The sequence below is a fragment of the Peromyscus maniculatus genome, chromosome 6, assembly GCF_049852395.1.
Source record: "Peromyscus maniculatus bairdii isolate BWxNUB_F1_BW_parent chromosome 6, HU_Pman_BW_mat_3.1, whole genome shotgun sequence".
Lineage (NCBI taxonomy): Eukaryota > Metazoa > Chordata > Mammalia > Rodentia > Cricetidae > Peromyscus > Peromyscus maniculatus.
Genome location: NC_134857.1, coordinates 102,256,558 through 102,268,650, shown reverse-complemented (window position 1 = coordinate 102,268,650; position 12,093 = coordinate 102,256,558).

Here is a 12,093-nt window from a genome sequence, read left to right as displayed (position 1 = left end):
TTGAAATGCTTCTGCTCATGATCTGTACTTGTAACTTACGTCTTTGAACTTCCTCCTACTTCTGATCTACAGCCCTCCATTCCAGCGTGCTGATCCCAGAAGTTATCTATGCTATTTTTGAGACATGTATCTACTTGAAACTCTTTATCTGAAAAGCAATAGAAAAGAGTAAGACTAATAATGTTCTGTTCTGTAAATATTTACATAAACTAACTTCTTACTCAGAAAAGGAGACAAAGGTCATTTTTTGGTACATCCAAAGAGTCAAATGAAATGGCATGTAACAAACGTTCTTTGGGTGGTTGGAATGAAACTTATTATTAAATGTAAACATTTTTGTATCATTTTATATGTGTATTTTGTAGAAAATATATGCTAGAAAAATAAAGAAATAAGAATGATTGATTTAGCCGGGCGGTGGTGGCGCACGCCTTTAATCCCAGCACTCGGGAGGCAGAGCCAGGCGGATCTCTGTGAGTTCGAGGCCAGCCTGGGCTACCAAGTGAGTTCCAGGAAAGGCGCAAAGCTACACAGAGAAACCCTGTCTCGAAAAACCAAAAAAAAAAAAAAAAAAAAAAAAGAATGATTGATTTAAAATTTTTTTTATTCTTAAACTGTAAGTCTTAAACTTTGACAGTTTCATACCATGACCTACACCTATGTATTTATCCCCAACACACATAGGGCCAGGAAGGGAAAAAAGGACACTGAACAAATATTCATTATAATTGTTAAAGTGTGCTTTTATGTTATTATATAAGAAACTCAAAACGTTTCAGCTCCTGGAAACTCAAATGAAGGTAACAATGTTGTTGCCGGAGGGCTTCTCTCCAGGTTCCCCGAGCCCCGCAGTCCCACAATCCACATATAAAATAATCACTCAGACGCTTATATCACTTATAAACTGTATGGCCGTGGCAGGCTTCTTGCTAACTGTTCTTTTATCTTAAATTAACCCATTTTTATAAATCTATACCTTGCCATGTGGCTGGTGGCTTCCCAGCGTCTTCACATGCTGCTTCTCCTGGCGGTGGCTGCAGTGTCTCTCCTCCTTCTTCCTGTTTCCCCAATTCTCCTCTCTCTTTGTCCCGCCTATACTTCCTGCCTGGTCACTGGCCATCAGAGTTTTATTTATATAGAGTGATATCCACAGCACTTCCCCTTTCTTCTTTTTTTTAAAAAGGAAGGTTTTAACTTTAACATGGTAAAATTACATATAACAAAACAATTACCGAGCAAGAATTATAGTTACAATATTAAAGAAGATGTCTTATCTATCTTATATTTGTGAGTTTAAGGTTTTATAGCTAACTTATCTTTTATCATAACTGAGGAAATTATAACTATCTAGTTTTCAACCACATCAAAGACCTGAGAAGGAACATAATGGTACCTGAGAAATGGTAGATGGATGCAAGCAACTTTCGGGAATCTTGCAAGAGTAGACCAAGACAGCTGGCAGCCTGGACAGTCACCTAATGTTTCTCAGCATTGTTGGTGCATTCAAATTGGCTATAGGCCTAGAGTATCTGACAGACCATTTTCAGAAGCAGGAATTCTGAGAGACCATCTTACCCTGTCTTGGCAGAGTACAGTGGTCGCTTTCCTTGTGTCCCGCTTGTCCAGAAAGGACAGCATTGCATTTGTACTGTCAGCCATCAAGGCAAGGGCAGTTCTTTGCCCAGTAGGCCATTTTGTGCCAAAAGACAAACTTCCAAATGGAAATGTCTTAGAAGCCCAACATTCTCTCGGGATCAATTGGTGTAGCCAGGAGCAATTGTGTCTCACGTCAACAGAATTTTAAGTTATTTAAATGCCATATTCTCTAGGTCTATGAAGTGTTTGAAGATTACCTATCTATCTGAAATATCTCTATGTATACCTAGAAGACTTAACTAACATGGCTACAAATATGATTATCATAGATGACTAATTATTAATCTATTTTAATTATCCATTACAATTTTAAATGAGTTACATAAACAATACCTCAAACAAGAATAGAAATATATATATACAGTATAACAAAATTAATTCAAGTTTGTATCAATAAACTAAAATTTATACCAATGTAAAACATTTTAAACATAAACTAAAATCTATACCAATGTAAAACATTTTAAACAAGTTGTTCTTTAAAAGTAGGTTCATTAATCTACCCTTTTATCTTATCATCTCTATATATCTATATCATATCCCCTTTTCTTTTTTAGAAAGAGACCACATTTATAATCAACCTGTTTTAAATAAAAATATTGGTTTTTCTCTGTCCCACACCAGAGGGCTCTTCTGATTTGGGACACAAGAATCTCTTAACCATTTTTTTTAAAGCAATATGTCTGGGTTTAGAGGGGGAGTGAGCCAATTCCACCTCTAAAGCCAGCTTGGTATATTTGGGAATTTGGGCGTAGCATCTCTTACTACTTCCTGCTGGAGGGGGGCGCTGTATCTTATGGGGACGCAAAAGAAAATTTTAGGCCTATGGGGTAGTCCTTGAGACTGTATTGTGGGAGCCAGTTGCCTTGAAACCGTTCTGGATGTTGGATCATCTGGGCCATGGTGTCATCGGATATCTTTCAGGGGGTCTTGGCTGGTCAAACCTGATGTATCTTAATATGGAACAAATCCATAGCCTCTGGCTTTCTGTGGAAACAAAAGCAGAACCTCTTTTCCAAAGCAACATATCCTTAAATCCAAATTTTGAAGTCAAGTTACCTTTAAAATATACATATTGGTTTAATTCAACATCTTTTTTGATCAAATGTTTTTTTGCAGTTAAAAATCCCAAAGACAACACAATCCAGATTGTCTGTGTAATATTCATCTTTATGTGGCTTTTTACATTAATTTTTTTGTCTCTTTCAAGCCTACGTATATTTTACACACATTGTAAACGATGTTATCTGAATCAGTCTTTTTGTGAGCCTATTGCTTTAAACTGCATCCTTCTAAGCCTGAAACAGCGCTGTGGCTGCTGGCTCCGCCCACTTCAGCTTCCCAACATGGCAGTGGTACGTTTTCCGCCAGCTCTGGGAGTCATCAAGTCTCAGAAATAGTGGGTCTAAGCTTTTATCAAAGCAGCATGTAGCCCAGAAACCTTTTTTTTTAAAAAAAAAAAAAAAATACTAGTAAAGACTAAATCTACTACACAGCATAATGTGCCTCTGGCATCTTAGACCCCTCATTCCCGCCATACTGCCGGTCAAACGCACACGCCAGGAACCCGCCAGTGTTCAAACCCGCGTTTTGCGGCGTCTAGCTGCTCATATGAGACAAGAAGCAGGAACCTGGTTTTGGCTCTGTTTAGAATTGGTTATTAAATATTCTCAGGTTTAAGGTGGAAACTCGAGCCGTTGGGCGCCATTTGTTGCCGGAGGGCTTCTCTCCAGGTTCCCCAAGCCCCGCAGTCCCACAATCCACATATAAAATAATCACTCAGACGCTTATATCACTTATAAACTGTATGGCCGTGGCAGGCTTCTTGCTAACTGTTCTTTTATCTTAAATTAACCCATTTTTATAAATCTATACCTTGCCATGTGGCTGGTGGCTTCCCAGCGTCTTCACATGCTGCTTCTCCTGGCGGTGGCTGCAGTGTCTCTCCTCCTTCTTCCTGTTTCCCCAATTCTCCTCTCTCTTTGTCCCGCCTATACTTCCTGCCTGGTCACTGGCCATCAGAGTTTTATTTATATAGAGTGATATCCACAGCACAATGTAGCTGATTTTCAGTATGATTTATTTGCAAAATAAGGATATAACTGAGGAAGAAATGACAGTTTGAGGCATCTTTTGAGATACAGCTTCAGTTACTGTTTCATCAAAAATCCTAAAAGTCATTATGTGTAAAACACTGCATTTGAGAATGGACAGAAAAGAATTAGATGTGTTTTTGGCTTTTGTGAAGGTTGTAATCTGGTGATTACAGGGGATAAGCTGGATAGAGTAGACACATCATATTTGGGGAGTGAACAAAACAGAAGTTGGGAAGGACATGGCAGAGGTGAACTGAGTACAGAGTGCTGCCATCTCACAGCTTTGCCAAGTGAACATTATCCAAAGGACTATCTCTCAAAGCCCACCCTGGCAGAATCAGCAGTGTTATACTATCTAGGTACATGTATGTGCACATGAGTGTGAAAGTGTGTGCAATCACATGTGGACAGGGAGGCCTGTAAATAAATTCCATCTGAATCAAAAATTAGATAATATTTATTCTACACCAATATCTAGTATTCTTTTTTCAAACAAAGACTTGTTTTTAAAACTATATATGTATGTGCATTTGTGTGTAGGCATGTGAGTGTGACTACAGATGCCTGTAAGGCCTGAAGTATAAGGTCCCACTGGAACTGGATTTAGAGGTAGTTGCCAACTGTCCGACATGGCTGCTGGGAATAGAACTTAGGTCTTCTGCTAGAACAGTATAAGCTGTTAACCATGGAGTCAGACCATGATGTTCTATAACATCTATAATCTCAGTAGTTCTTAACTGTCAGAACCATAACTGTCCTTTAGAAAATATGAATAAACTGATTACTTTCAGACAACATTGTGTGTGGGGGGGCGGTAATATTTCAGAAATGTCTTTCTGAAGTCTTTGGACAAAATCATTTATTTCTCCTTGTCTCGATCTAAAAATGACCATAAAATACTACAAACAGTTTGAAGAATTAACTGAGTTAATTATACAAGATATCTAGTGCAGATTCCAGAGCAAATGTACAATAAGCAGCAACCATTCTCTTATTCTCTCTATATATATATGGACGTGTGTGTGTGTGTGTGTGTGTGTGTGTGTGTGTGTGTGTGTCCCTCCCTCCCCCCACCCTCCTGTATTCTCTCCTTTCCTCACGTCTCTCAGTCTTTATTCTTTTTTTACTACAAGACTGTCTTAGTTAGAATTCTGTTAGAATGTCTTAGTTCTGTTGCAAGAAAAGGTTTATTTCACTTTATGTCCCCACTCTGTCGTCTAAGGAAGAGAAGTAATCAAGGTAGGAACCTGGAGTCAGGAACTAGTGAAGAGACCATGAAGGAATGCTGCTTATGGCCTTGCTCACATGGCATCTTAGCCCATCCTCTAATAGCACCCAGGACTGCTAGCCCAGGAGTGTCACTGCCCACACTGCCCACCATTGCCCTGTCAGATCAATCATCAATCAAGAAAATGCACCATATCCTTGCCCACAGGCCAGTCTGGTGGGGCCATTTTCTCAGTTGAGGTTTCCTCTTCCAAAATTACTCTAGTCAGTGACAACTTGACACAAAACTAGCCAGCACAGAAACCATGCCCGCCCCCCTTTTTTTAACTGTGACTTCTCTCCATTACAGAAACAAAGGAAGAAATGAAATACAGAACACCATGGAAGATTGAAAAAACAAATAGAGTTGTGAGTTTCACACTCAGGCACAAAACAAGAGAAAACAAAGGTGTCCAAGAACTTCAGCAATTTGTTCATGGGAATGTCTAAGAGAATCTGCAAAATACTGTGAACATATTTATCTGACAATAATTTGTTTGTGGATTTAATATAATAGTCTTAATGGTATTAATTGCAATGTTAGTAGCACTTTCAAAAACATGGAGCACTTGTTATATGCCAGGTGCTGTGCTTAATTTAGCTTATATAATCACTTTCTTGAATCCCTTTAAAATATGAAATGATATGGTCCATAATATTTCATCAGAAATTCTAAAATAAAAATTCTAAAAACAAGCATTTTGCAAAAGTTGGTTTGATGGCAAAACCTAATTTAAATCGAATTTGACATTGAATTGATTTGGGTCTCTATCCCACTTGGGGGCCTATTCATGAATTTTGAAGTATAAATCTAAGGATTTTAAAATTAAGTTTGTTCTTTTTCATGGTCATACATGTACACAATTCATTCTGATTAATCTTGTCCACTACTCTTTCCTGGACCTTACCAGACCTCTCAACTTCCCCTTTGCCCTACAGATACCTTGTTTATATTTGTATTTGTTTTCTTTTGTTTTGAGACTCAATGAATTTAATAAGGGTTATCAGTGTGACCATGAGTTTGGAAATCACCATTGGAACTTGATAGGCTACAAGTGGCTGCTTAAAGGAAGGCAACTTCCTAATTCTCAGAACCTATGGGTGACCCATGGCCACTTAACTGAAGACAGTGACTTTCCCAATTCCCAGAATCTATCAGTGGGGAAGGAAGGCCTCTTGATGGTTCCAACCATGAGGCCATCCTTGGTTGACTTTTGACAGACTCATTCTGTGCAGGCAAATTGGGATGGCTTTATCATGCCCAGAGGACAACTTTCCCGAGTCTTTTTTCCTATCTTTCAGCTCCTACGGTCTTTTTGCCTCCTCTTCCTTGGCGCACTCTGAGCCTTAGAGGGGGTTTCTTGTTTACACCTTCTTCACTCTCAGTGTCTTGAGGAGAAACAGGCCCCAGTATTCACAGCACTTCACTGCAAAGAGAAGCTTCTCTGGTTAAGGCCAAGAGTAGCATTTGTCTATGGGTATAAACATAAATAATTAGAGGGTAGTTTGATGCTTTATCAATTTTGTGAAACATTAGTAAGTCCTCACTACAGCCTATTTCTTCCCTAGGCATGGTTTGTTGTTTTGTTTTGTCTTTTTGTTTTTTAACTGAAATTTACAGTGCCAGAAATGGATTGCCTCTTGTGGAGCAGGCCTCAAGTCTAATCAGAAGGTGGGTGGTTACTTCCATAACAACGATGTCACTATTGTGTAATTAGGCACTTCCTGCCTGCCAAGTTGGTGTTCTAGTTCATAGAGGGTTTACAGCTGTGTAAGACTAATGGTGCCTTTTGTCCCCAGGAGTTTACAGAGTACCTTCCGGCACTAAGATATCTAGCCAGCAGGGAGAAAGCTTCCATCTCAGCTCCAGGTTGGTTTCTCTGTATCCTACAATCAAATGTCTTGAGCAACAGGGTCTTATCATCTAGTTCTGGTAAAAAACCAACAATGGCATGGAACCTGTGTTTCTTTTGATGGGCCCTGGCCAACAACTCAAAAGGTTATATCTGGCACTGGGAATTTTGTTTCTAAGAACAGCCTTGTTTATGTGTCTACATCATATACATACACATGCACACACATACATGCCCCTGTATATGCCTATACATATACACATGTGTTACTGAGTTATATTATTTAAATTGAGTTGAATAATAGTAGGTTTCTATATGATTTTTTTCATAAATCCTTTGACTTGGTTTACCCTACCCCATTCCCTCTTCCCTCCCAACCTCCCTGCTTCAACCTTTCCACCCTCAGTATTCCCCCTTTCTATTTTCATATTCATATTTCTCATTTCACATGTGAAAAAGAACACGTGGCATTTTTCTTTATAGCTTTTAGTTACTTTGATCAGTATACTTTAGTTTTTTTAATTCCATGATTTACCTGCAAATTTCACAGTTTCAGGGTTTTTTTTAAATCACTGAATAAAACTCCATCAAATGTATACACCATGTTTTCATAGTCGAATTCATCAGTTGATGAGTCATCAAGACTGACTCCGTTTCCTAGCTATTGTGAATAGAATGGCAATGAACATGAGTGAGAAAGTGTCTCTACAGCACAATGAAGAATGTTTTTAGAATGTAGCCAGCAATAATTGGGTAGTATGGTATAGTTCTAGTGCTATCTTTTTAGAAAACATACATTTTAATTTTCATAACAGCTGCACCAGTTTACATTTCCACCAATGGGAATAAGGGTTCTCCTTTGCTCGTATCCTTACCAGGATTTGTTTTGTTTTGTTTAACTTCTTGATAGCTATTCTTGCTGGGGTAAAATAGGATTTCAAAGTGTTTTTAATTTGCATTTCCCCAGTGGCTAATGATGTTGAACACTTTTTAAAGTGTTTGTTAGACATTTGAAAACTTTTTCTTATAAGAACTCTGTTTAGATCTACAGCCTCTTTGGGGGTTGGGGTTATTTGCTTTCTTGATGCTTTGCATTTGGAGTTCTTTGTATGATCTAGATATTAATCCTCTCTCAGATGTATAGTTGACAAAGATATTCTTTCATTCTGTGGGCTGTCTCTCCATTCCATTAACTGTTTATTTTTCTATATAGAGACTTTTTTTTTTTTTTACTTTTGTGAGGTCTCATTTGTCAACGATTGAGCTTAATTGCTAAATGAATGGAGTCTTAGTCAGAAAGTTTTTACCTGTGCCTGTATGTTTCAGTGTGCTACCTGCTTTTTCTTGTAGCAGTTTCAAAATTTCATGAGGCCTGAAATCCATTTGGATTTGATTCTTGTACAGAGTGAGAGATAGTGTCTGGTTCCATTCTTCCATATGTGGACTCTCATAGCTGGATGGACATCTCTTTCTCTGGCTTGGGAAATGTTTTTATTGAAGATTATTTTCTATACCTTCAGTATGATTTTCCTCTCCTTCTATATCCATAATTCCAAGGTTGGCTCATTTCATGGTGTCCCAAAATTCTCCCATGTTCTGTTCATATGTATAATTTCTCACAGATCTTTACTAAAGATCCAGTTCCTCTACTTTGTCTCTCATTCCCGACTCTCCATTGTTGACATAGTCTTCTGTTAGTGGGGTTTCCACTGAGGTTTTAAATTGTCTTGTTGAGGTTTTTTTCATTTCTAGCATCATTTAAGTTTGGGTTTTCTTAAACTATTCAAACTCTGTTTTCTTGTCTTGGATTGACTTCCTTCTTTCACTCATTTCTTTTTCTTCTTTGAGTGGTTTGACCACACTTACAATTACTCTTTTGAATTCTTTCTCTGAGGGCTCTTCCAGGTAATTTTCACTAGCTGTCATTACTGTAGTATTTGCAGTTTTCAGAGGTGACATGGTGTTTTGATTTTTCATGTTGTTTTCATTCTGCACTGTGATTTGTGCACCTGGAGTTGGTTTGTTGGCTGAGTTTATTTTTCTCTTTGTTGTTCAAGTCAACATTCTTCTTTCAGCAGAGGTATTTATGATGTTTGGGATGAGACTAGTTCATAGCAAGATTGGAATCTTTATTTTCTCTGTTTGTCTGGGGTTTGGGGCTAAATCTTCCACCGCATTTCTACCATTTCTTTCTGCTACAGTCTGGTGTCGTCAGTGACTTGGTCAAAGAGATTTGAACAAATTTTCCTGGTAGTGTGGACTGGTCCTAGGTCTCAAGCCTGGATATGAGCAACCGGAGTATTCCTGTCATGTGGCAGACAGGACTATGGGTCACTGAGTCAGCTGTGATGACTGGAGAGTCCCTAGGTCTATGGGGTATGTATGTTAACTAGAAAGTCTCTGGGGTCAGGGGGCTTGGATCAGGCAAATCTAATAGGGAAATAGACAGGCCAAGAAGAAGTGGCAGTTCTTGGCAAGGAGCTTCATGGTTTTGGTGACCCAACTGGAGGGGAGCTGAAATAGGGAGAGCCAAGAGCTACCTGGATCTCTGCACTATGTGTTTTCTGGAGATATTTTGTACACTGAGTTTCTCCCCTACTTCCAAGTCGTCCACTCTTCTCCAAAGGAAAACAATTATTCGTTATACTTCACATTAGTTTACTAAGGTTGACTTGAGTACAGCTGTTTCTTTGTCTGTTCTTAGTGCCCTATATAGTGTGAACAGATATTTGTCATGTCTCCCCAAGAAGACTATTACAAAAGAACTCCTTGTTCATTACAGCACTATTCAAAAAAGTCAGAATAAGTAAAAACAACATAAGAGGTGATCAACTAATAATCATCTTTTCTTTAAAGAGTAAAGAAAATAGTGTATATACACACATACACATATTTATACACAAAATAGAATATTGTCATAAAAATGATGAAATCCTATCACTTGTGACAAGATGTAGGAATCTAGATGATACCACATTAAGTGAATAAGCCAGTCACAGAAAGACAAGGATTACAAGACTTGGTTCCTTTATGGAATCAAAAAATGTGGGTCTTACAGAATGAAGTTGAGAGCAGAATAGTAATTAGGTCTGTGGAGGGTATGTAGAGGGGTGTTGGGGGGGAGGTGGACAGGGAAGGATGATCACTGAGTAATAAGTTATAGATATACAGGAGTAAGACATTAATACACACAGTAAGGATATAGTAATAACACACTATTGAAAGAGGCACTTATAAACTGCATTTGTTAAAAAAGTATTGACTGTTCATTTACACCAAAGGTGACTCAGGATGAAACCCTGGCATCTCAGCCTTCATTTTGTGTCTGTAGTTTGGCTGGGATCACAGCAGAACATTATCATCAGCCTTTCCCCCTGAGACCCTTTGAGTTCCAAGAAAAGCAACATCTCTCTGGAATAGATCTCCTCCCAGATGAAGACAACTTTTCATAAGGACAAGGGTGACCTTAGAATAGAAGTAGTCATCTACAGAGAGGACTGGTCGCCTGGATGATGACAATGGAGAACAGATTGACAACTTAATGGGTCACCATTAATGATCACTTTGAAAGACAGAGGTAGAGACAATGACGGTTCAGTGTTGGGTGGGACCAGACTTTGACCATGACTGCTAAACTATACATGCTACCTGCCCTCTCTCTAAATATAAACCTCATGTCAGTACCCTGAAGATAGATTAGAGACCACTGGACCACTTTATTTGTTGTTCTTTCCAGTGTGGCCACATTGGAAAGCATCTCTTTTTTCTACTTCTCACCACTGTTTGTCTCTTTAATTGACACATCAGGATGGAAAGCCAAGAAGACTAATTTGCTGGAGCCACTGGAGTCTGGGCTCTATGCTAGAAACTTTGATGACACTGTGTGTCTAAGGAGATAAAAATGTTATTATTGATTTGAGTATTAGTGTACATGTATCAAACATCACCTCATCCTCTATAAATATGTATAATTTAAAGTATGCATTTAAAAGAATAGAATAAAAAATAAAAAAAATTTCCAAAAAAATCTTGTTACAATTCCTTTTAGGTTGAAGTATTGATGAACTTTAATATTACTAATTATTTTCTTTCTATTTAGAAACAAAAAGCATCCATACTACCATTGTAATATATTTACATTAATTAAGCTTATTTGTGTTCTTGTTTATTTATGCTTAATTGCAACATATCCAGGTTGTGATTTTTCAGATTCTCACACAATATATATTTGGACATACTTAAGTGCCTTGCTCTTTCCTGTTCCAATAACAACTTCTTAAAGCATTCTGCCATCTGTAAGCAGATTCTCATAGTTAACATGTTTAAGTCTATCCTTAAAACATGAATAAGAAAAATATTCCCACTATAATTTTAGCAGCAAAATACTTTTAACTATTTGTTGTGAACCCACAAAAAGCCAATGTCATCCAAAATTATTCACTCAAAAAGAAATAAAAGCCAACAGAAAGGCATGATAAATAACAGTATCTCAAGCACATCCGTCCTGATATATATTAACAAGTATCAGTTTCTACCCTAGAACTTAAACCACACAAAGGAAATGTGCCTGGGATGCTTCCTGTTACATTTAGAAAATTTAGAATAGTTTTCCAGACTTACAGTTGGAGTAAGTTTTGTTTTATTACATGAGGGAATAGTTGAGAAAGGGAAATAGGAATTTTCTGACTTTTCTGCCCTCAGCCATGTCCCAAGAACACTATGCTTTCTTTTTTTTAAGCTTTCTGTGTGAAGACACTGAAGATGAACTATAGATCATGGAAAAGACAAAACAGACAAACTTTTCACATTGCTTTGGTAACCCAATGACTTCTCCATCCCCAAATCATCCCTGTCTTCAAGTTGATTCCAAGCTATGAGACACAGCACCAATGATAGTTACAAATTGTTGCTCTTACATCATATCTCAGTCCTTTAAAAATTTGAACTTGCTCTATTTTAGGTTTTTTTCCCTTAAAGTAAACTGTGTCAACTTTTATAGTGCACAAATCAAAGTGTATGTCTCAGAGTTTTCATAAAGTGCACACACTCGTCAAATTGATTCCCAGTAGTTTTGTGCACTATTGTGAGCATCTAAGTCTCCAAATTCCTCTTGAGAAATTGGAAAATATCACTCAGCCCATGATGGCACAACCATTAACCAGTTTCAAGGAGAATCAACCAGTCCTGGTGGTAGAACATACACTGTCCATTTTCCTACAGTG